The following is a 25240-nucleotide window of genomic DNA, read 5'->3' as shown; positions in this document are numbered from 1 at the left end:
CCTTGACATGCAGGGGAGGCCTGCACGGGACCGACAGACCCCAGTCCCGGGCCCTTGGCAGAGCGGCAGGCCGGGGGATGGGGCTCAGGGCCGCAGCACCCGGCACAGGGCCCGGCCGGGCACCTGGAACCAGCCGGGGCTCCCAGGACCGCAGGCGCAGGGGAAGCCTCCCTGGGCCTTCCGGACCCCGTCCCAGGCACCCTGCCGCGCGGCAGGACCCAGGACGGAGCCCGGGGCGGGGAGGCCGCCCTCCCCGGGGCCCCCAGGTGCCCGGCCGGAGCTCTTGAACCCAGACAAGCGAGGAGAGGCTCCCCGGCCACAACGGAACCCCGTCCCGGGCCTTTGGCAGTGCCGCAGGCCGGAGGACGAGGCCCGGGGCCTGACCGGGCCCCTGGACCCAGCCGGGGCTCCCGGGCCCAGAGGCGCAGGGGAAGCCTCCCCGGGCCCTCCGGACCCCGCTCCGGGCACCCTGCCACGTGGCAGGACCCAGGACGGAGCCTGGGGCGGGGAGGCCACCCTCCCCGGGCCCTCAGGGGCGCGGCCGGAGCTCCTGAAGCCAGCCGAGCGAGGGGAGGCTCCCCAGGCACAACGGAACCCCGTCCTGGGCCTTTGGCAGTGCCGCAGGCCGGGGGACGGGGCATGGGGCCGGAGAACCCGACTAGGCCCCTAGGCCTGACTAGGCCTGGGCCTGACTAGGCCCCTGGACCCAGCCGGGGCTCCCAGGCCCAGAGACGCAGGGGAAGCTTTCCCAGGCCCTCCGGACCCCGTCCCGGGCACCCTGCCACACGGCAGGACCCAGGACGGAGCCAGGGGTGGGGAGGCGCAGTCCCCGGGGTCCCCTGGGGCCCGGCCGGAGCTCCTGAACCCAGCCGAGCGAGGGGAGGCTCCCCGGCCACAACGGAACCCATCCCGAGCCTTTGGGTGTGCCGCAGGCCGGGGAACAGGGCCCCTGGGCCGGAGCCCCCGACCCGGGGCCCAGCCGGGCCCCTGGACCAGGCCAGGGCTCCCAGGACCGCAGGCGCAGGGTAAGCCTCCGCGGGCCCGGGGACGGAAACCCCGACCCGGGGCCCGGCCGGGCCCCTGGACCCAGCCGGGGCTCCCAGGACCACAGGGGAAGCCTCCCAGGACCACAGGGGGAGGCCGGAGCTCCTGAACCCAGCCGAGCGAGGGGAGGCTCCCCGGCCACAACGGAACCCCGTCCCGGGCCTTTGGGAGTTCCGGGGGACGGGACCCAGGACGGAGCCCGGGGTGGGGAGGCAGCCCTCCCAGGGGCCCTCAGGGGCCCGGCCGGAGCTCCTGAACCCATCCGAGCGAGGGGAGGCTCCCCGGCCACAACGGAACCCATCCCGGGCCTTTGGGTGTGCCGCAGGTCGGGGGACAGGGCCCGGGGCCGGAGCCCCCGACCCGGGGCCCAGCCGGGCCCCTGGACTCAGCCAGGGCTCCCAGGACCGCAGGGGAAGCCTCCCCGGGCCCTCCGGACCCCGTCCCGGGCGCCCTGCCACGTGGCAGGACCCAGGACGGAGCCCGGGGTGGGGAGGCAGCCCTCCCAGGGGCCCTCAGGGGCCCGGCCGGAGCTCCTGAACCCATCCGAGCGAGGGGAGGCTCCCCGGGCACAACGGAAACCCGTCCCGGGCCTTTGGCAGTGCCGCAGGCCGGGGCACGGGGCCAGAGCCCCCGTCCCGGGGCCCGACTGGGCCCCTGGACCCAGCCGGGGCTCCCAGGCCCAGAGACGCAGGGGAAGCCTTCCCGGGCCCTCCGGACCCCGTCCCGGGCACCCTGCCACACGGCAGGACCCAGGACGGAGCCCGGGGTGGGGAGGCCGCCCTCCCCGGGGTCCCCTGGGGCCCGGCCGGAGCTCCTGAACCCAGCCGAGCGAGGGGAGGCTTCCCGGCCACAACGGAACCCCGTCCCGGGCCTTTGGGAGTGCCACAGGCCGGGGGACGGGGCCCGGGGAAGGAGCCCCCGACCCGGGGCCCAGCTGGGCCCCAGGACCCAGCCAGGGCTCTCCCAGGATCGCAGGTGCAGGGGAAGCCTCCCCGGACCCCGTCCCGGGCACCCTGCCACGCGGCAGGACCCAGGACAGAGCCCGGGGTGGGGAGGACACCCTCCCCGGGGCCCTCAGGGGCCCGGCCGGAGCTCCTGAACCCAGCAGAGCGAGGGGAGGCTCCCCGGGCACAACGGAACCCCGTCCCGGGCCTTTGGGAGTGCCGCAGGCCGGGGGACGGGGCCCGGGGACGGAACCCCCGACCCGGGGCCTGGCCGGGCCCCAGGACCCAGCCAGGGCTCCCAGGACCGCTGGCGCAGGGGAAGCCTCCCGGGCCCTCCGGGCCCCGTCCAGGGCACCCTGCCACGCGGCAGGACCCAGGACGGAGCCCAGGGTGGGGAGGCCGCCCTACCCGTGGCCCTCAGGGGCCCGGCCGGAGCTCCTGAACCCATCCGAGCGAGGGGAGGCTACCCGGCCACAACGGAACCCCGTCCCGGGCCTTTGGGAGTGCCGGGGGATGGGGCCTGGGGCTGGAGCCCCTGACCCGGGGCCCGGCCAGGCCCCTGGACCCAGCCGGGGCTCCCAGGACCGCAGGCGCAGGGGAAGCCTCCCGGGCCCTCCAGACCCCGTCCCGGGCACCCTGCCACGCGGTAGGCCCCAGGACGGAGCCCGGGGTGGGGAGGCCGCCCTCCCCGGGGCCCTAAGGGGTCCGGCCGGAGCTCCTGAACCCAGCAGAGCGAGGGGAGGCTCCCCGGGCACAACGGAACCCCGTCCCGGGCCTTTGGGAGTGCCGCAGGCCGGGGGACGGGGCCCGGGGACGGAACCCCCGACCCGGGGCCCGGCCGGGCCCCAGGACCCAGCCAGGGCTCCCAGGACCGCTGGCGCAGGGGAAGCCTCCCGGGCCCTCCGGGCCCCGTCCAGGGCACCCTGCCACGCGGCAGGACCCAGGACGGAGCCCAGGGTGGGGAGGCCGCCCTACCCGTGGCCCTCAGGGGCCCGGCCGGAGCTCCTGAACCCATCCGAGCGAGGGGAGGCTACCCGGCCACAACGGAACCCCGTCCCGGGCCTTTGGGAGTGCCGGGGGATGGGGCCTGGGGCTGGAGCCCCTGACCCGGGGCCCGGCCAGGCCCCTGGACCCAGCCGGGGCTCCCAGGACCGCAGGCGCAGGGGAAGCTTCCCGGGCCCTCCAGACCCTGTCCCGGGCACCCTGCCACGCGGCAGGCCCCAGGACGGAGCCCGGGGTGGGGAGGCCGCCCTACCCGGGGCCCTAAGGGGTCCGGCCGGAGCTCCTGAACCCAGCAGAGCGAGGGGAGGCTCCCCGGCCACAACAGAAACCATCCCGGGCCTTTGGGTGTGCCGCAGGCCGGGGGACAGGGCCCGGGGCCGGAGCCCCCGACCCGGGGCCCAGCCGGGCCCCTGGACCCAGCCAGGGCTCCCAGGACCGCAGGCGCAGGGGAAGCCTCCCCGGGCCCTCCGGACCCCACCCTGGGCACCCTGCCACGCGGCAGGACCCAGGACGGAGCCCGGAGTGGGGAGGCAGCCCTCTCCGGGGCCCTCAGGGGCCCGGCCGGGGCTCCTGAACCAAGCCGAGCGAGGGGAGGCTCCCCAGCCACAACGGAACCCCGTTCCGGGCCTTTGGGAGTGCCGCAGGCCGGGGGACGGGGCCCGGCCACGGAGCCCCCGCCCGACCCGGGGCCTGGCCGGGCCCCTGGACCCTGCCGTTGCTGCCAGGACCGCAGGCGCAGGAGAAGCCTCCCCAGGCCCTCCGGACCCTGTCCCGGGCACCCTGCCACGTGGCAGGACCCAGGACGGAGCCCGGGTTGGTGAGGCCGCCCTCCCCGGGGCCCTCAGGGGCCCGGCCGGAGCTCCTGAAGCCATCCGATCGTGGGGAGGCTCCCCGGCCACACCGGACGGGCCCCTGGACCCAGCCGGGGCTCCCAGGACCGCAGGCGAAGCCTCCCCGGGCCCTCCGGACCCCGTCCCGGGCACCCTGCCACGCGGCAGGCCCCAGGACGGAGCCCGGGGTGGGGAGGCCGCCCTCCCCGGGGCCCTAAGGGGTCCGGCCGGAGCTCCTGAACCCAGCAGAGCGAGGGGAGGCTCCCCGGCCACAACGGAAACCATCCCGGGCCTTTGGGTGTGCCGCAGGCCGGGGGACAGGGCCCGGGGCCGGAGCCCCCGACCCGGGGCCCAGCCGGGCCCCTGGACCCGGCCAGGGCTCCCAGGACCGCAGGCGCAGGGGAAGCCTCCCCGGGCCGTCCGGACCCCACCCTGGGCACCCTGCCACGCGGCAGGACCCAGGACGGAGCCTGGAGTGGGGAGGCAGCCCTCTCCGGGGCCCTCAGGGGCCCGGCCGGGGCTCCTGAACCCAGCCGAGCGAGGGGAGGCTCCCCAGCCACAACGGAACCCCGTCCCGGGCCTTTGGGAGTGCCGCAGGCCGGGGGACGGGGCCCGGCCACGGAGCCCCCGACCCGGGGCCTGGCCGGGCCCCTGGACCCTGCCGTTGCTCCCAGGACCGCAGGCGCAGGAGAAGCCTCCCCAGGCCCTCCGGACCCTGTCCCGGGCACCCTGCCACGTGGCAGGACCCAGGAAGGAGCCCGGGTTGGTGAGGCCGCCCTCCCCGGGGCCCTCAGGGGCCCGGCCGGAGCTCCTGAAGCCAGCCGAGCGTGGGGAGGCTCCCCGGCCACAACGGAACCCCGTCTCGGGCCTTTGGGAGTGCCGCAGGCCGGGGGACGGGGCCCAGGGCCGGAGACCCCGAGCCGGGGCCCGGCCGGGCCCCTGGACCCAGCCGGGGCTCCCAGGACCGCAGACGCAGGGGAAGCCTCCCCAGGCCCTCCGGACCCCGTCCCGGGAACCCTGCCACGCGGCAGGACCCAGGACGGAGTCCGGGGTGGGGTGGCCGCCCTCCCCAGGGCCCTCAGGGGCCTGGCCAGAGCTCCTGAACTCAGCAGAGCGAGGGGAGGCTCCCTGGCCACAACGGAACCCCGTCCCGGGCCTTTGGGAGTGCCGCAGGCCGGGGGATGGGGCCCAGGGCCGGAGCCCCCGACCCGGGGCCCGGACGGGCCCCTGGACCCAGCCCGGGCTCCCAGGACCGCAGGCGAACCCTCCCCGGGCCCTCCGGACCCCGTCCCGGGCACCCTGCCACGCAGCAGGACCCAGGACGGAGCCCAGGGTGGGGAGGCCGCCCTCCCCGGGGCCCTCAGGGGCCCGGCTGGAGCTCCTGAACCCAGCCGAGCGAGGGGAGGCTCCCCGGCCACAACGGAACCCAGTCCCGGGCCTTTGGGAGTGCCGCAGGCTGGGGGACGGGGCCCAGGGCAGGAGCCCCCGACCCGGGGCCCGGCTGGGCCCATGAACCCAGCCGGGGCTCCCAGGACAGCAGGCGCAAGGGGAAGCCTTCCCGAGCCCTCCGGACCCCTTGTCCCGGGCACCCTGCCACGCGGCAAGCCCCAGGATAGAACCAGGGCTGGGGCGGCTTCCGGGCCCGTCCAGCTGCCGGCTAAGGACCGAGAGGGGTCCCAGAGTACCCTGTCCCTAGTAATCCGGAGGAAGGCTACCCCCCTTTCTTGAAACCCGCGCGCTCCGAGTGACGGAGGGGACCCTAGGGGCAAACGCACCCGGCCTCCTGGAGCCCTGGTTGGGATACGGGAGGCAAATGGACCCTCATCAGGACTTCCAGGACCCCCGGCCATCTGGCCCCCCTTATTGGAAAGCATTGCGCGCGACCAGATGGCCGGCTACTGAAAGGACTCCCGTCTGCCCACCCAGATCCGAGCCATAGCGGTAGGGCTCCCGCCTGAACCAAGGGCTTGGGGGGCTCTGCTTCCCGGGGGGCTCGGTGACCCCGGCTGGGCCTCAGGCACTTGGAGGACCACCGGAGCTCTCCGGGGGAGGACTGCCTGGGGCACCGTGGAGCCCGTCCCGGGCACTTTTCCACGCCGCAGGCCAGAGGAGGGAGCCCCGGAGGCCTGGGAGGATGTTGCCCGGGCATAGCCCATCTGGTCCCCGGCAAAGAACCACCAGCCCCGGAGGGGTGTTCCGGCATACCCTGCCCCTACTAATCCGGAGGAAGGCTACCCACCTTTCTTGTAACCCACGCGCTCCGAGAGACAGAGGGGACCCTAGGCGCGGATGCGCCCGACCTCCTGGAGGCCTGACTGGGATCCAGGAGTCAAATGAGCCCTTATCGGGACATCCAGGCTGGCCCGGCCATCTGGTCGCCCCATTGGAAAGCATTGCGCGGGATGGTAGGCCCCAGGGCAGGGTGCATTGTAAGGATAAGGTAGGACCTGCCCTGGTGTGTATGGCATGTTCTAATAGTGAATTACAGCCATTTTCATTTTTCACTATTGCAAGGCTACCCGTTCTCCATAGGCCAGAATGGGCAGTTTGGTTATTACATTTTATAATCCTAACTGACTCAGAGAACATGGTAGAAATTCGAATTTAGTATGCCTGAACTCAGGATGATAAAATACATCTTTTAGTAAAGTTGGTTTTAACATTCTGTGTTTGAAAATGCCACTTATAGAAAGTAGGCATTTTCTTGTCTAACCATTCAAACCTGCCCCTGCTAGGCTGTGTGTATTCCTTTGTCTGGAGCTTGAGTGACAGGGCTGGGGAATTCCAGGAGACAGGGTGAGGTGTCCCAGTGGTGAATAGAGAGATCTGCATCCAGATGGGTGGGAGGAGTTGCACCTGGGATCTGAATAGGGCTGTGCCTGCCTTCCACAATGCCGGCTCCACCTCCTGGGGAGCGGCTGATGTCTCTGCCCTGCACTATGAATGAAGAGAAGAAATCCTGTCAACAAAGTGCTCCAGAGCTGTACTTGCCTTCCACAATGCTGGCTCCACCTCCTGTGGGGCGTCTAATGTTTCTGCCCTGCACTGTGAAAGGAAAGGAGAAGGCTGGTAAACAGAGTGCTCAGGAAATGGTTTGGACTGGGCAAAGGCCCCTCTGCCTTCAGAGGACAAAGGATTTCTGGGTATAAATATTGGGACCCTGATCCCAAGAACTTAGATCACTTTGGGAAAAAAAGAAGAACCTCTGCTGAGGGAGGAACCAGAGGAAGCTGAGGAGGAAACTATCCCTGAAACTGGGGGATTGACCTGCAGTGGTTGCCTTACTGCCAAAGAGAGGAGAAAGGAACTTTGTGTGTACTTTTGCACAGACTTCACCCCCCAGCTCCCCAGAGTTCTTTGGAAGTGCCTGCTGCTGTTGTTGGGCCTTCTGAGGGACTGCGTGTCGCAAGGAGCTGGAAGCGCGACTCAAGAAGGAGAAGCGTGCCGCCGTCGGAGCTGTTGTCGTCGCATCTCGTAAAGTGTGTTGCCGTGGCAGCATCGCATCGAGCGGAAGCGTCTCGCATCATCCAGGAAGTGTCTCGCAACGCCGAAGAAGCGTGTCGCCATCGCAGCCATCGTAGCTGACGCATTGAACCACATCAAGAGAAGAGTCTTGCATCGAGGCAGAAGCGTGTCGCCATCGCAGCCATCGTAGCTGACGCATTGAACCACATCAAGAGAAGAGTCTTGCATCGAGGCAGAAGCGTGTCGCCATCGCAGCCATCATAGTTGTCGCATTGCACCGCATCAAGAAAAGCGCCTCGCAACCACGGAGAAGCGTGCCGCCGTCGGAGTTGCTGTCGTCGCATCGCGTAAAGGGGTGTTGCCGCTGCAGCATCGCATCGAGCGGAAGCATCTCGCAAATGTCGGAGAAGAGTGCTTGCTGCCAAGGCCGCTGTCGTCGCATCGCGTAAGGGTGTCGCCGCTGCAGCTGACGCATCGAGTCGAGTCTTCTCGCAACATCGGAGAAGCGTAACGCATCTGGAAGATCTTCACGTCTTTATTTCTTTGCACCAAAAACTTCATTGCATCAACATCGTTGCAACACTTTTGTTGCCCTGCGTGTCGCATCCAAAAGGTACATTGACTTAAAGTGTCGCATTTAAGAACTTAAGAGAACTAAGCAAAATTCTACCATCAAAAATAACAGTATTGTGTATTTTTGTCGTTTAATGGTCTTGTGGTAAATCTATATAAAGAATAATTATTTTTTATATAAAACCTGTGTGGTGTCCATTTGTAGTGTTGTCACTTGGTTACTGTATGTGTTCACAAATGCTTTACACACTGCCTCTGAGATAAGCCTGTCTGCTCGTGCCAAGCTACCAAGGGGGTGAGCAAGGGTTATTTTAGGAGTGTACCCCCTTACCCTGACTAGAGGAGAGGGTCCCTATTTGTCACAAGTGCATACCTGTGCCAACTAGAGACCCCCAAGGCTAACATTGGTGTCAGCGGTGGGATTCTGGACTTGCATTTGTGACTCATGTACAGTGATTGGTGAACACTACTTAGTGAGTGCAGACCTTAACGCAACCAATACTTGTTGGTAGATTCTTTTTGGGACTTTCTATTTTTGAGTACTGCCAAGCTTAACCATGGTGGAGAAAGCAGCATCCATAGTCTCTGTTAATACTGATTTGGAATGGGGAAAAAAGAAATTGGATAGCTACACTGCCAAGCAGCTGAAATTCTTCTGCAAGAAATTTAATGTTTCTACTACTGGATGCAAACATAAGGCAGAGTTCTACAAGGGCTGAGGGCCTGGGTAGAAGCAAGGAATGCAACTGATGATGATAATGCAGAAGAGCAGCTGGATGGGCCAAGAGGAAGGAGACCCCTTCTCCTACCGGTAGCAGTGTTTCTGGTAAAAGTCTATCTCCAGAGGAGTTGGCAGATAGAAGAGAGGGTAGGATGCACGAAATGGAGATGGCAAAGCTCAAATTAAATGGGCAACTGGAGCTGGAAAGCAAAAAGCTGGCTCTGGAAGAGAGAAAAATCCAAATGGAGCATGATATGGCTTTGAGGGAATTGGAGCTGAAGGCTAAGAGTTTAGAGCTTACTCCCTCTGGTGGCAGCACACCGTCAATGCCTGTAGAATCTAGAGTTTATATCCCTAAAGATGTGGTGAAGGAATTTTTTTTAAATGATGATATTGGGCAGTGGTTGAAGGCCTATGAGGTAGCCATGTCTTCCCACCGGGTCCCTGAGAAGGATTGGGGAGCAGGGTTGTGTGGACGGTTCCTGAGTAAGGGGCGGGACACACTGCTAGACTTGCCTTATGATGTCTATAATTCCTATCCCCACATGAAAGATGCATTGATGTCTAGATATGGTTTGACCCCTGAGATGTATAGACAAAGGTTCAGGGGTTGCACAAAGATAGCAAACAGTACCTATATTGAATATGTAACTTTTTTCTGCAGAGCATTGGATGGTTGGGTGAAGGGTAGCTTGATTTGATTGCATGGGAGCACTTGTCAAGTAACTGTTTTCCTGAGCTACGCCAGCACCTGAATGATAGTAGGCTGACTAATCCTAGGAAGCTTGCTGAGGACGCGGACCGCTGGGTCAGTACCAGGGTCCACAAGGGTCACGTGGGAGACTCGGCCAAGAGTGGGCAGGGTCCCTAGCAGGAGAGCGGGGGGGACAAGGGTAAACAGAGGGAGTTCCATAAGAGGCCCCAAAGTAATCCCCAAGGGAACCAAGGGAAAGGTTCTCAGCCTCCCCCCCAGAAACCATCAGGGGCCCGACAGGTTCACAGGTTCACTCCGGCAAAGAGGGCTGTCGAAGAAGAGATAGCCCTCGTGGAATGAGCACGGACCCGCCCTTCCAGGGGCTTGCCCGCTGCTCTGTGACAATACTGGATAGCGCTGGTAATCCAATGAGCAATCCCCTGCTTAGAAAGTGGAAAACCCTTACGTGGGTCACTGAAGGACACAAATATTTGACAAGACTTCCTGAAGTCCTTAGTACGTTGGAGATCGAATTTTTAGCACCTCTGAATGTCGAGAGAATGAAGTGCCTTTTCTGCCGGAGTAGCCGGTTGAGAGAAATACGTTTTAAGAATAACCGGTTCATTCAAATGAAAGTCAGAGGGCACCTTCGGTATGAACCTAGGGTTGGTACGCAGTATCACAGTCCCTTTTTTGAACTGGAGAAAAGGTTCCTGAATGGTGAGAGCCTGCAGTTCACCCACTCGTCTAGCCGAACTCAAGGCTAGCAGAAGAGCTACCTTCCAGGAGAGGAATTTCAAATCCGCCCGGTGTATAGGTTTGAAGGGAGGCTTCATGAGTTGGGCGAGAACCAAGATAAGATGCCAAAGAGGAGGAGGAGGTTTGACTAGAGGGAAAACTCTGAAAAGGCCCTTGAGAAACTGCTTAATTATCCTTGCCAACCAGAGAGACGGCCCTGAAGACGAGCGTCAGAAGCGAGAGATGGCTGCAAGATGCACCTTAATGGAAGAGTGAGCTAGTCCCGATTTTGCCAATGAAAGAATATATGGAAGAACTTCATGCGGTTCAGACTTGAAAGGATGGACACCCTGTTGCTGGCACCAAATGTAGAAACGCTTCCACTTCAACCTGTATGTCTTCTTGGTACTTGGTGCTCTAGCCTGAGAGAGAACCTCTCTACATTCTGTTGAAAGGGGCAAACCAAGAAATTCTCGCTGCTCAGGAGCCATGCCAAAAGCTGCAGAGACAGCGGATCTGGATGCCAGACTTGGCCCTGGGACATAGTCAGCAGCGAAGGAATCGCTGCAATGGAAGTGGGAGGTCCAGGGATAGAAGGTGCAGTTCTGTGAACCAAAACTGTCGGAGCCACGCAGGAGCTATCAGAATCATCTTGCAGGGTTCCGCTTTGAGCTTCCTGAGAAGTCTGGGGATCAGTGGAATGGAGGAAAAAGTGTAAACAAATGTGCCTGACCAGGCCATCGAAAGCGTATTCCCCAACGATCCCGGATGGTGAAGTCTGCTTGTGTAAAATCGGCATTTCCTGTTCTCTGGCGTGGCAAAGATCTATTGAAGGTTTGCCCCACCTGCGAAAAACCTTCTGTAGAATGGAGTGGTCCAGTTCCCATTCGTGGCTGACCGACTTCAGTCTGCTCAGTGTATCCGCTGCCTTGTTGAGAACACCTGGAAGGTGCTCCGCCTGGAGTGATATCTCGTGCCGATTGCCCATTCCCAGATTGTCTGGGCTTCTTCTGACAACAGCCAAGATCTGGTGCCGCCTTCCTTGTTTATATAATGCATGGTTGTAGTATTGTTTGTAGGTATTAGAATGGCAGACTACTGTATTCGTGGAAGAAAAGCCTGCAAGGCCAGGCAAATCGCTATGAGCTCTAGCAGATTTATATGGAAAAGACGATGCTGGGGTAGCCAATGGCCGCCCACCTGAAGGCCTTGCAAAACTGCCCCCCCAGCCCTCCAGCGAGGAGTCTGTAGTTATTATGTGAGGAGCAGGGGCGATCCTGAAGGAAAGGCCCTGAGAAATGTTTTCCTTGTTCGTCCACCATGATGCGGCCTCCCTCATGGCCACGGTAACTGAGACCTTGTCCGTCGACTTGGCACCACTGCAAGTCCAACTCTTCCTAAAGAGGATGCATTTGCAACCTGCAGTGAGGGATCAGAGGTATGGAGGAGGAAATGGACCCTAGGAGGGACTTGTAGAGGTGAACTGAAAGTGACTGTCTTTTTAACAGCATGGAGGCCATGTTCATCAGTTTTTCTTGCCTCTCCAGGGTTGGAAAAACCTTGTTGATGGACGTGTCCAGAATGGCTCCCAGAAATCTGGCTGTTCTGGATAGACAGAGAGCTGACTTTTCCCTGTTGAGGGTCAGTCTGAGATTGTCGAACCCGTGTGTGCATGCTATGACTGATTCTTTTGCTGCGTGTCTGGTAGGTGCTTTCAGCAACCAGTCGTCCAGGTAAGGGAAGACCTGATATTGATGTTTCCGAAGAAAAGCTGCTACCGGAAATAATACCTTTGTAAAGATCCGTGGAGCAGATCGAAATCCAAAAGGCAGAACCTTGAACTGAAAGTGGCTCTTGGCTACTGTGTATCCAAGAAACTTCCTGTGAGCTGGATGTATAGGTACGTGAAAATAAGCGTCCTCTAGATCCAATGTGGCCATGTAATCCCCTGAGTTGAGAAGACAAAGAATGTCCTGCAGAGAAACCATCCGAAATGATTGTTTGATGAGATAGGTGTTGCGCTCCCTCATATCTAGCATAGGGCGCCACTTTTCTAAGGTCTTGCGGACCAGGAAGAACCGGGAATAGAAACCCTCTCCCCGCTGAGAGATGGGAACCAGTTCTATCGCTCCTTTGAAGAGCATTTGATGGACTTCCAATCGTAGAAGACGGAGATGTCTTAATACAGAGGCGCGAGGGGGCTTGGAAGGTGGTGCTTGGACGAACTCCAGAGTATGGCCGCATTGAATGATCTTCAGCACCCAATGGTCCGATGTTATTCGTTGCCAGTTGTGGAGGTAATGTGAGATTCTGCCTCCCATTGATGTTACAGGAGAAGAAGGGACAGTAGTCAGAGCCAGCAAGCCGCTATTGACGCTTCGAGGCGTCCCTCCCCTGGCGTCCTTTTTTTCCTGTTAGACGATCGAGAGAAAGAAGAGGATTGATTTTGCCATTGGTTATAACTCGGCCGGTAAGATTGTGAATTTGATGCATATGAGGAATACCGTTGTTGCTGGTACCCTCCTCTATACGTGGCATTACCTCTCCCTCTGGCTCCACAGAAGGGGCCCTTGCAGTACTGCAGAGTCCCTAAGCATCTTGCAGTCTCCGTGTCTTTTTTGATGTCCTGGAGAGCATCATCTATATACTTCCCAAAAAGCGCCTCGCCGTCGAAGGAAAGATCCAGGATCTTGTTCTGGACCTCAGGGCGGAACCATGTGGCCCGTAGCCAGCCATGATGCCGAAGGACAGCAGCGCCCGCCAGGGGGCAGCACGCAGTCGTAGCAATGTCCATTGCACAGTCACTTCAACCGATGTTACCTCTCCCTCCTGAAGAATCTTCTTAGCCTCTTTTTTCGCCTCTTCAGGCAATTGGTCCAGATATGGGGAAAGATCGCACCACATCTGGCAATCATAGCGCCCAAGTATCCACAAGGCGTTAGCGGCTCTGACCAACAGACTGGACATGGACGAAAACCTCATTATCCAGGCGTCTTCCTTCTTTATCTGGAGGCTTTGTGAGAGGAGCTGAAGGATTTCTCGATTTTCTTTGGGCCGCCTGAGAAATGACAGAGTCTGGCTTAGGCTGACTGGCCAAGCAGGCTGGGCTGTCATCTGGAGCCTTATATTTCTTTTCAAGGTGAGGCAAAACTGGAATCACCGTAGCAGGATTCTTCATTACTTTCAGCCCCTCATCCCAGACGTGACCAAAAATAGGAATCGAGCGAACCGTCTTCCTGTAAGGTTCCTTGAAATCATAGAGGAAGCATTCTGACTGCTCCGTCTGCATGGGCAGCTCAAACCTACTTGATGCTCTCTACATCAATTTATGGAAACCCCCTATGTCTGCAGGGAGGAATCCACCGGTGCTGGTGTAGGAGAAGCCGGATCAGGAATGACAGTCATCCCACTCTGCGTCAGGATATGGTAGTGCGCCAGCGCCCTGGTCTTCATCAGAAGTGTCATTGTGGACAAGGGACATGACCGGAGGTGTGTCTTGAGCCATAAGTGCTGGTTGAGGTGTCGGCAATTAAAAAATAGCAGGCTGAGCAGGAGGAACAGCCATATCTGGTACCACTATAGGAACTGAAGGTTGCATCGCAAATCTCCTTTTATAGTCCACAAGCAATGATTGCAAGTCCGCTAGTAAGGAGGAGGGCATGGAGACCATCTCCTGCTGGTAGTCCTCTTGATAATCTGAGGAAGGATCATATTCTTGCTCCTCTCCATAATCCCCCTCTGAGTCCGTGCGAAAGGACCATCATCTTCTTCAGATCCCTCTTCTTCCAGAAGGAGTGCCGGAGGTAGAGGAGTTACCCTCCTAGGGGATGTCAGGTCAGGTGTAATTTGGCACTTTTTAAGAGATAGTAATTTTTTCCAACGCCGACGAGGTCGTCGACTGGGCCGTCGACGATGGTGATGGGAGAATCGTCGACGAAGAAAGGGACATCGTCGACGCTGTCGTCGAGACAGTCGACATGCCAGCGGTCGTCGTAGTCGTCGTCAACGTGGTGGTCGTCGTCACCCTTGTCGACACCCTCGTCGACATCATCAGCACCATCGACGACGACACAGGCACCACCGGCGTCGAAGTAATCGACGCAGAACTCTGCAGTACAATCGGTGATGATGAACTCACCGTCAACGAGCCCGTCGACGGAGCCATAGATGAAAGAGAAGACTGGGACTGTACCTTTGTTGCCTTCGTCGACGGAGTCGTTGACAGCGTCGTCGACGAGGGAGCTTTTGTCATTCATTTCACCTCAGAAGAGAGTGAAGAGGGCTTTTTGAAAGTCAATGGAGCCGCAGGAGGAGAAGATAGAGGAACAGAGCTGGATTTCCTATCAGACCTCACTCCCTTAGACAGTCCTTCCCTCTCCTTTACACCTCGGTGAGGAGAATCGCCAGGACTTTGCCCTTCAGACCTATGAGAGGTCGTTTTTTAAGGCCTTACCAGGACGCTCCTCAGAAGGTGAAGGGGAAACTCTACCCCTTTTTGCAGACCTTCTGGAAGATGTTGCAGAGGCTGTGTTGTCACTATAACTGAAAACCGGTTCTTTACTTGACTTAAGCTTCTGGAGCCAGGTCAAAAGACGTCCCTCACGGTCTCGTAGAGTTTTTGTAGAAAAACTGTCGCATATTTTGCAGTCTGCAGCCTTGTGGTCTGGGTACAAACAGTAAATACAGTCCTCCACATACAACCTCTTCTTAGCACAAGTTGCACAGGCTCTAAAATGAGCTTTGTTTTCTTTGTCAGACATTCTGACACGAAGTCCAAGTAAGTCTTGAAGAAAAACTGGTGAAAAAAACTGTAGATTGAAGGATAATAGGAACAAACTGAGCAGAGTTCAGTGGAGACTCCCTAGCACAACGTGCGGTATAAAATCTGAGGCTCCGAGCTTCTCTCAGGAAGGTTCTAAGGGGTGAGGCTAATCTGATTGGTTGTTCACTTTATTTGGTCTCTTTTACAAAAAGAGGTGGATAGGTTGCAAAACAGGAATGGGCCTAGGCCCAGTTTCTGTTTTGGTAATGGTCTCTACTGCTATTTTATGTATACCGGGGACTCCCATTCCGACGACGGGGAATGATACAAGCATGGGAATCTATGAAAGTTCCAATACTGGAGTAACCAGAGATGTAATTTAGTCACCACTGTTGAGGCGCTGAAGGATATTTGAGAGCATAATCATCCTGAAGGTTTGATTTCTGAGGAATTTGTTGAGCTGTCTGAGGTCTAAAATAGGTCTCCATTCCCCTGATTTCTTGCGTATCAGGTAAAAAACTGAGTAAAAACCTTTTCCTCTTTGCGCTACAGGAATATTCTCTATTGCTGTCTTTTCTAGCATAATATTCGCTTCCTGTTTTAGCAAATGATGACGAGGGGGATGTGATCCCCTGGGGAGTGTTTGGTGGGGGTTGGACAAATTCTAGAGTGTGGCCATAGGATATCAAGTCCAGGCCCCATCTGTCTGTTTGAATGCTGCGCCACTCATGGATGTAATGGGAAATGTTCGACCCGACTTGGGGAGGGAAGGCAGTAGGTGGCACCCGAATGCGGTCACTGCTGCGACCTGAGTCGTGTCCCTGTGATGGTGGCTTCCTGCGAGAGCCCTGTCGAAGAAACCAGCTGTAGTTGGTTGTCGATATGCTGGTAACCTTGGTGATACTGTGGTTAAAAGAACTGGTACTGTTGGGTGCGTTGGTAGGCACCTGTATAAGCTGGAGAAATAACGTCCATGTGTGCCAAAGCGCAGCAATATCACGCTTTGCCACCGCCACAGCCGTGCCCAAAAGACGTTTATCGGCCCTTGATCCATCAAGGCCGTCGAACACTCCCAGGATCAGAGGCAGCGGGTCATGGGGGACCTCCCACCCAAGATCTTGCGTAAGTTCATGCTCCACCCCTGCCCAGAATGGGGCAAGAGCGGGGCATTGCCACACCATGTGATAGAAATCGGCAGGGGAGTGGGTGCAGCGCAGGCATGCTGGGGAGGACCGCAAGCGAGCGCTGAACATCCGTGCCGGAGTGAGGTAAGCCGTGTGAAGGCAGTAGAGTTGAACTAAACGTTGCTTGGAGGAGGTCGTCAGGGTCTTAGGTGCCATAAGGGCGTCCCTCCAGTCCTCGTCTTCTAGGGTGCCCAACCAACCCTCCCACCAGGCACGGAGCGAGTCTAACGATGCTGGGCCTTTATTCGCCAAGGAGCGGTAAATCCGGGACACCCCCCCTCTGCCCAGGTTCCCCATCATCACTTGGGCCTCCAGGGGACTAAATTCAGGAAGGGAGGTGGGGGCTGGGATATGAACTTGGAGAGCGTGCCTCAACTGCAAATATTTGTAGAATTGGGAGGAATGGAGGGAGGGCAGTGTTGTAGGTCTGCAAACGATCTGACATGGTCCCCCACCCAAACATCCCCGAACTGCGAGATCCCGATGTGGTTCCATTTATGGAAGTGTTGGAGAGACGAGACCTCTTCTAACCATGCCCCACTCGACAGAGGCGTATGCCTCGTGAGTTTCCGATCCCATTTAACATACCGTAAAGCGGTACGCCATGCCATAAGCACCGTTCTAGTGACAGAGGGGAGATCCTGGGGAACTGGGCTCCCATACAGGTACGCCTGGAGTCGCGCAAAGTCTGTCACCCGGAGCTCCACTCGGTACGCCGGGTCAGACCAGCCGCTCGCGAACCAATCATGGATCACAATCAACCTTGTGGCCAAATAGTAGAGGTGGAGATTAGTCACCCCCATTCCTCCATTGTAGGGGGGTATGTGGCAATGCGCTAGAGACACACGCGTTCTCCCTCCACCCCATAAGAATCGGGTGAGGACTCCATCCAGCTCCCGAAACCAACTACCCGGGAGATGAATGGTCACATTTTGCAGGATGTGTAGGAGGCGATGGAGGACCATCATTTTAAAGAGGCCACTCCTTCCGAGGGGATTAAGGGGAAGGGTCTGCCATCTTCTGAGGTCCGCCTTAGATTTAGTGACCAGGGGCGAGATATTCAGGGCCCACTCGAGTTCTGGGAGGAGGGCCACCCACACCCCCAGATACTTGAAGGATTGCATCCGCAGGGGGATGGTCGTTTGCCAATCGAAACACGCCCGAGAAGAGTGTAAGGGGACTACGGTGGACTTAGCCGGATTGAGCTTGAGGCTGGAGACCCCTTCGAAGGTCGAAAGGACATCCAGACATTGCGGGCCCGAGCTCTCCGGGTCCGCCAGGAAGAAGAGGACGTCATTGGTGTACAGGGCTATTTTGTCGATCTGGTGCGGGTCCCAAGCCCAGCCGCGAATGAGAGGATCCTGGCGGATGAGGGAGGCCAGGGGTTCCATTGCTAGTGCAAATAGGAGCGGCGAGAGCGGGCAGCCCTGGCGGGTGCCCCTCCGGACAGGGAATGCCACCGAAACCACGCTGTTAATGCGAACCTACGCCTTGGGGGTGATATAGAGGACCCGAACGAGGCGTCGAAAGGAGAGGCCAAAGCCCATCCTCTCCAGCACGTCCCCCAGATAACCCCAATGCACCGTATCAAATGCTTTTTCAAAGTCTAGGAAAAGCAATGCGAGATACGGGGTGAGCAGATGACGATACGCAAGGGCGAGGTGAAGCCGGCGTATACAATGTCAGGTTCCCCGGGCGGGCATGAAGCCACATTGATCGGGATGCACCAGGTCTTGTATGTGGGGACGGAGCCGTTGGGCCACCACGGTGGCAAAGAGTTTAATTTTGGTATTAATAAGGGAGATGGGACGGTAGTCCTTACACTCGAGGAAGGACGGATGCGTCTTCGGGAGGACTATTATGGTGGCCACATTCGTCTCTGGTGGGAAGGCCCCCACTTTAACTACCTGCTTGAACAGGTTTTGTCGGTGCGGGACCAATGTGTCTCGGTAGGCCGCGTAGTACTCTTGGGGGTAACCGTCGGGCCCGGGCGTTTTGCCAGAGCGCAACAGTGAGATAGCCCCATGTATCTCCTCCAGGGTAAATGGCTGGTGCAGAGCCTCAGAATCTAGCTGGGAGAGGCGGGGCAATTGAGTCCTGGCCTCGGTCAGCAGAGCTGCCAGTGAAGACTGGGGAGGGCGGGCTGCGTAAAGGGTTGCGTAGTAGCCCGCGAACGTCTGCGCGATGTCTTGGGATGCGGTGTGGTGAGTTCCGGTTCCATCCCGAATCTCGGGAATAATGCGATTGGATCTAGAATAGGACACCAGATTGTGGAGAAGTTTGCTGTTTTTGTCACCCCAACCATACACCCGCGCAACAGAAGAGCGCCAGAGCATTTTAGCGGACTCCATCGAGATCCGCAGAATTTCCTCACGGATCAGGGTGAGCTGACAGGTGGAGCCTTCACTGTCGGTGGTAGCCTGGGCCTCCTCCAACTGCGCCGCCTGGGCTTCTAGCTGTGTAAGCCGGGCAGTTTGTTCCAGGCATTTCGCATGGACAAAGCCCCTAGCCACCCCGCGCATCACGGCCTTGCTGGCCTCCCACAGCGTGCCCGACGAGGGGGCCGTGCCTGCATTCGTGGAAAAAAATTGCTGTAGTTCCTGCCCAAGGGACTCCGCGAATTTGGAATCCTGCAGGAACCAAGCATTCAATCGCCATGCCGTCCGAGCGACGCCGGGGGGACTGCCGAGACGGGTGAGTGGTCTGAGATTGTGGACCCGGACATCAATTGACAGTCCACGGCCGACAGCAGAAACAAGTCGATACAAGAGTGGGTATGGTGAGCCACCGACGTGTGGGTAAATTGGACCTGGCGGGGGTTCCACACCCTCCAGGCATCACAGAGACCCAGGGCAGAGGACCAGTCAGATAATCGTTTTGCAGAGGCAAGGCGGGCCGCCGATGGGGTACCCGTTGTGTCACAGGAGGGTTGGAAAGCGGCGTTGAAGTTGCCTCCTATCACCGTCAGGCCTTGTGGAAAGGAGGAAAGCACCAGTGTGAGGCAGCGGAGGGCCGGGACCATGATGGCGGGAGGGATATATATGCACAAGAGATTAATGGGATGGCCCTCAATCCTACCCGTCAGGGCCACGTAGCGGCCATGTGCGTCCGTGTCGGCGTGTGTCAAGGTAAAGGGCAGCCCTTTCCGGAGTAAAATGGCCACCTCTTGAGAGCCCCTCGTAAACCCAGAGTGCCAGACCCTGTCAAACCCATGCCGGGCAAGGAAATTACATTGTGTGCCCAGTAGGTGCGTTTCCTGCAGGAACAGGATATCCGGTGCATATCAGTGGGTGCTTCAAAGGACCGTGGTGAGTTTTATGCGGTCTAGGAGGCCGTTGACATTGCACGAGACTACGTGGAGAGCCCTAGATAAGGTAGACGCCATCTTTGTAAGTGGTATAAAAAGAAGGAGTTGCAAGCGCAGGCAGCGTCTGGTCCCAGTGTGGACAAGTCCCCCTGGCCGGGACCTCGGGGCAGGAGGTGCACTCCAGGGTGAGCCGTGTGTCGACGCGGGCAGCACGAATGTGTGTGGAGCTACCAAAAGGAACAGAGAGCAGCGGCCCGTAGGCGGCTAAAAACAACAAACAAACTGGAGACAACGGTCTCCCTCCCCCCTTTTGCCCCCCATTTCCCCCCACCCTACACTTCGGAACATTACGCATCTGTCGCCCTGCAAAAGAAATACAAGTTAAACAACAAGAGACTGGTTGCTAAGCTAAAACGGTTAGCGGAACATGACTATGGCAGAGATGGACCCCCCTCCATGAGTTCGGATAAGCAAATCGTGAACAGCTACAGCTATACGTTAGGTCCATAAGCAACAAGAATGTATGTTAAGTCCGTGGAGTGAAGGAGGGAATAGTTCCTGGAGTCGTCGGAATCAAGGAGATATGAACGCCCCCTCCCTGGGAAGTTCACGGACCGTCACCTCCGGGGCGCCTCAAAGCGTGGAGAAGCGCACTTGTTGTGTGTCATCGTTCAGGTGACCTCCAAGACTTCGGTTCCGTGGAGCAACGGGCTCCTAGACAGGTCTGAGTCGGAATGGGCCTGGCGCAGACTGGTCGAGGGACCCGGATGGGCACTGAGGTCATTCAGTGAAGAGGTCGGGCTAGGAGTGAGAGAACCCTGGACCGAGGCTCGGGACAGGGGGTGCGGGGACGGCGCACCCGGAGAGCGAGGCGTCTCCCCACGGCGGTCTGTCTTTCTGCAGGACCTCGTCCGGCGTCTTTAGGGTTTAGGGAGGACCCGGTCCAGCTGCTGGGCAGCCTGCCGGGCGGGGGAAGGGGCCGACAGGGACAGGAGGGGCCTCTCCTCCGTGAGCAAGGTCCATGCCGCCTGCTGGGGCTGTCGAAGAAAAGAGTCTTATGCTGGAAGATGACCTTGAGCCGGGCCGGGAAAAGGAGGCCGTATCAGAGGCCCATACTGCGAAGCTTCTGCTTGACCTCGTCATAGGTCCGGCGTTGGGCCTGCACCTCCCTGGTAAAGTCTGGGAAGACCATTATCTTGCTGTTTTGGTAGTGCAGCAGCCCCTGTGCCCTACCTGCCCCAAGAATGGCGTCTCTGTCTCGAAAGTTGAGGACTCGCAGAATTATAGGTCGGGCAGGGGCCCCAGTTGGAGGCCTGGGCGCCAGGGATCAGTGAGCCCGTTCAACAGCAAACCACGGTGACAAGGCGTCCTTGGGCATCCAGGAGCGCACCCAGGTCTCCACAAACGTGTTGGCGCGTCCCTGCTCCACTCCCTTGGGAAACCCCAGGAAGCGCAGGTTGTTGATCCTCAATCTATTTTCTGCGTCCTCCGCCCTACGGGTGCCCACCGAGGTCTGGGTCTGGAGGCGGGCCACCTGGGTCTTGAGCTGGGTGATGTCGTCCTCCACCGTGGAAATCCGAGACTCCGCATCCGTGATGTGCGCTGTGGCGTTGCGCAGGTCCTGGCGAATGAGAGCCACATCCACCCTCACTACGCCGATCTTGGATTCCACGGAGGACTGGGAGTTGCTTATCGTCTGCAGGATGGTGGAGAGATCTCCCCCGGCCGCTCATGGATTACCAGGTGTCCCGCCCCCTGGGTCCCGGTCCGACGTGGTGAACTGCTCCATCTTCGTTTGAGTTGAAGGGACCGGATTCTGGGCGGGGCGGCTTCTGCCCATCTCGGGGCGGGCGACGGAACCGCTGGGGAGTGGGCGCGGGAGGGGGGGGGGGCCCAGACACCTAGACCTTCAATGCTCTGGCCCAGGCGTCCAAGTCCAACCCCCTCAGGTCCTAGGCGAGGACGGGGGGGAGTCACGACCTGAAACCACCCAAAGGGCCGAGCAGGGCTCCTCAGTAAAGGGCACCCCTGCCAACCACCTGGCCGGACCCGGCCCTCCCAGCGGAAGCAGCAGCTAACAAGTGGCGGGGTCGCAGTCCGTACGTAACACCCGGCGCAGCCCCAGGGGCCAGGCACACCCGGGGCCAGTGGCCCAGCAGCAAGAGGATGCCTCCCCCTCCACGGCGCTCCAGTCACTAGCACCGGGTAAAGTGCTCAGTTGGGTGTAGGAAGGGAGTCAGTCCAAGGCCCGTGGTCCCAGGACGGTAAAGTCACGCAGGCGCCCCCGGAGCAAAGCGTGCCGCGGGTGGGGGGCCGGAGCGTCATTGTCCTCGCTCCGCCTGCAACCCGACACGGTGGCCGATCCCCACCCCCCGGTACGACCGCCACCCAGGCCACCACCCAGCCGGGTGCCCCCCGGAGCCCAGGGCCCCGAGAGGCCAGCCGCCCCCACCAGGCCGAACAATCAAAGGGCAGTGGGAGACAGTCGGAGGGAGCTCGCCCAGCAGGGCCCACCACCACACCACCGGAGGCACCCCTGAGGGGTAGGAAATGGGGGGCCCCGAAGCACAACCCCGTCACCCCGGCCGCCACCCGATCTAGTGGCCGGCCCCCCCCACTCACCGTCCGTGCAGGTCAGAGGGCGGTCCCCAATGTCCCAGCAGACACACAGCCTCTGCCCCAGGCCCCAGGGGAGGACACAGCCATCAAGAACCAGAGCTGCGCTCTCTGCGAGCCACAGGGGGTGAAGGGCGACCCCCTCCCGCTCGCCGCAGAGACTCCAGCCGCTCCAGTTCAAAATGCCACAGCGGGCGCAGGCACAGGTCCCAGAGGACGGCCCCCACCCCGCCGAGCAGCAGAGTCAGCTGCGGGTCTGAGTGGGGGCGGGAAGCAGAAGCGCCGCTGTCCGGCAATGACAGCTGAGGCACCGCAGGCTCAGACAGGACCAGCACCATTCCGCCCCCGGAGGCACCAGCTCAGGCCCCCGCAGTCCCCATGCTCTGTCCCAGCACCAGAGGAGCGCGGGGGTGCCCCGGGGGAAACGACCACCAACAAGGCTCAGGCGGCGGGGGCAACAGATGCAGCCGCGGCAGGGGAGCGCACGATTAGGCATGGAAGGCCGCCGGGGCCGCCATCAAGAAGGCCGAAGCTGAAAGGAGAAGCCCCACCCCCGCCGGCCCGCCAAGCAGCAGGAGCCACAGCAGGTCCAAGCGGGGGCAGGAAGCCAAAGTGCCGCTGTCTGGCAATGACAGCCGAGGCGCGGCAGGCTCAAGCAGATCCCGGCACCGTTTCACACAGCGGTCGAAGAGGGCGGAATTTGTAGAGATTCCTGTCTAGGTGGGTCAACATAATACCTATAGTGTTGGTATTGTTTAGGAGGACCCGGATAGTAATGCTGTTAATATTGTTCCTCATCAAAGTAATCTTCATCTATCTCCTGACATTTTACGTTAAGTTATGAGGAACTATGAGGCCTCCCAAAAGGACCGTTGTCGTCTGTCTCTTCTGTATCGAGTAAGTGACTCGGGGGCAAAGGTTGAAATTTTGCCTGGCAGTGTGAACTCAGGCCGTAAGGATGCCTTACTCACTTCGGATACCTATTTAGGTGGTGTCAATGGTACCATCGTCTGTACCATTTCTGTGTGGATCTTAGTCGATGCTGTCATTGACAGCGTTGTTGATGTTTGCCTCATCGACGGGAGTGTAACCGACAGGACCGTCTTCGGAGATGGTTTCTTCATCGACGGTAATGTCGTTGGAGCTATTGTTGGAGGTGGTGCGATCATCGCTGTCGACAGAGGTGCCTTCGTCGATGGTGGTTCTGGGTCATCGCTGAGGTCTTTGTCGATGGTAATGATACCATCAACGAGATTGCAGCATTGATGGCTGCCATAGATTTTGTTGGTGCCGAAGGTCTTGACGACGAGAGGGTAGTCCCTGTCAACGTCCTTGGCATCAACGGTGATACTGACGCCGGGGGAATTTGTGAGTGAAGTTATGCCTTAAAGAACCTGAAGAGGTGGCAGACTCCAATTTTTCCTCAGAGGTCACAGAATGCGATGGCAATGCTGGCTCTGAGGAGAGTTTGGTAGGTTTCTTTTTCTTAAGAGCTTCTTTATTCTGATGGGAGGTTTTAAGGTGTTTTTTACCACACTTAGACTTACAATCAGGCGACCTGGATCGCTTATGAGATTTGGAAGAGGTGTCGCTCTCCTCATCAGAAGATGTCCTCTGCGTCTTCTTCAGCCATAACAGCTTGCCTTCTCTATCTCGCAGGTTTTTAGATGAGAAAGTGCAACAGATTGTGCATGTTTCACCTCATGTTGTTGATAGAGGTAGGTAGTAAATGCAATCCTTGTGGGGATCATCAATATGAACCCTCTTTTTTCCAAAGGACTTGGCAGGGGCAAAAAGGCCCTTCTTATCAGGCATGATGAATATCCAGTAGGAAATACAAGAATAATTTGATAGAACTAAGCAGAACTCAGGGAGACTCCCTTTACACACGATGTGCGTTAAAAATCTGAGGGATTCAGCCTCTCTTGGGAAGGTTCCGGAGGGTGCTAGCTACTGATTGGTTGTATCTAAAATGTGGTCCTTTTTTTAAAAAAGGAGGTAGATAGGCTATTAAATTCATGGTTTACATCATGATAGCCTATGGACATTTTTTCTTACTGCTTTACATAAAGTACAGTGGGACTCCCAATTTGACAACAGGGAATGATTCAAGCATGTGAACCTATGAAAGATACCCCAATACTCGTTAAATTAAAGAAAAGAAGGTTAAAAGAAAGGAAATGGTAAATGAGTAAAAGGGTGGGTAGGTAAAGGGATGGATGGGCGAAAGGATGGTTTGGAGAAAGGGTGGCTATGGAATTGAAGGATAATGGATTGGAAATGTTGAAAGACTACAGGAGTGAAAGTAAAGCTTAATCATGGTGACTATTGGTGAACTAGAATGAAAGGATGAATAAATGTGTGGATTGTTTGGATGAATAAGCAAGGCAGCTCTTCTCATGCGGAGCATGCAGCTCACCTACTTTGCTTACTTGGTTTAAGTAGAGTTATAATCATTCAAAGCTATGCTTCTAAGTGGGGGGTATTTTTTATTCTTTGTTGTACTCCCTTGACTTGCTGTATTTGTTAAGTAAGCCACATGTATCCCACCCCTCATTCATCATCACCCCTCCCCGCCCATGGCATTTTTACCACCTATGACTGAAGTGCAGTATGGGTCAATTTGTTACTTTAGTGTTGGCTGTGCAATGTGCGTCTGCTTCAGTTAATGCAGCATTTACAATGTTTTCAATGAATTGCTTACCTAACACACAAGGTTTGTTGTTTCCCTTCTCCCACTCAGTCACCTGTTAATACTTCACTCCTTTATTTTTTCCTACGTTCTACTGTTCCAGCCTACCAGATTGGAAAATCCATTCTTGGCATGTGCCACATTTCATTTTAGAACCATGTGAAGTGAAGTGATTCCAGAATATATTTTGTTTCCCATTACAGATTTATTTTATACTTTCAAATTGTACAGTGACTGAATAAGCCAAAGATGACAAATCGATGATCAGTGTAGTGGCCCCTCTATTCTATATCAAAAAAAGCTCTACCCTATCTGTCTAATCCCTCTAACCGACCCCCTGCAGTAGAGGAAATCAAGTTTCCTTTTCTTGCTTACTGCCCAGAGACTTAATTTGCAGTGGCAATAAGTGCATGATTTGATGTCATGTTTGGCACATGGAATACACAGTGACAAGTGAGCCAAACACAATCTATATAGCCCATTCCTTTCCTTGTGGTGCAGTCCATCAGATTCATTTTCCCCAACGTCTACCTACGGCAGACAGGATAATATTAATATCCACTTTTCATATGTGAGGTGCATGACATATCTTATTTATTATTCATCTGCCTTTTTGAAGTAACGGTAGAACGAGAATTGAATTTGGTGCAAAGCAGGGCCATTGGAAT

At 58.2% G+C, this 25240-nt stretch overlaps 1 protein-coding gene across 2 annotated transcripts in view; it reads right to left on the bottom strand.

Annotated features, from left to right (window-relative positions):
• DNAH17 (dynein axonemal heavy chain 17) overlaps positions 1-25240 on the bottom strand; it is a 14992541-nt gene that overhangs the window by 1765362 nt on the left and 13201939 nt on the right. The gene's annotated exons all lie outside the window — the stretch shown is intronic.

Source organism: Triturus cristatus, chromosome 7, assembly GCF_964204655.1.
Source record: "Triturus cristatus chromosome 7, aTriCri1.1, whole genome shotgun sequence".
Taxonomy (NCBI): domain Eukaryota; kingdom Metazoa; phylum Chordata; class Amphibia; order Caudata; family Salamandridae; genus Triturus; species Triturus cristatus.
Note: the sequence above shows the minus strand (reverse complement) of the source record. Positions and strands in the feature narration are given on the sequence as shown.